Raw genomic sequence first — 290 nt, 5'->3', positions numbered from 1 at the left:
GGGACATGAGTTCGATTGGGACAACGTTGCAATACTGGACGAGGAACCACACTACCGGAAGAGATTGACTTCGGAAATGATATTCATCAGGAAACAGACTCATGAACTTAACATGCAAACGGATATGGGGGGCTTCCCAAGGCCTCCCGATTATTGATAGACTATAAAAGGTCGAATTGTTGTCGCGCTTAGTCAGTCAGTGTCACTCGTACACAGGAAGAAGTCTGTCGGGCGTTGACTTTAGATCATTTTCAAAATTCCTTTTCTTGATTTTGATTAATTTTTTAACG

The sequence above is a fragment of the Mycetomoellerius zeteki genome, unplaced genomic scaffold, assembly GCF_001594055.1.
Source record: "Mycetomoellerius zeteki isolate Tzet28-1 unplaced genomic scaffold, Tzet1.0 scaffold458, whole genome shotgun sequence".
Lineage (NCBI taxonomy): Eukaryota > Metazoa > Arthropoda > Insecta > Hymenoptera > Formicidae > Mycetomoellerius > Mycetomoellerius zeteki.
The sequence above is the reverse complement of the archived record's forward strand: the minus strand, read 5'-3'. Positions refer to the sequence as shown.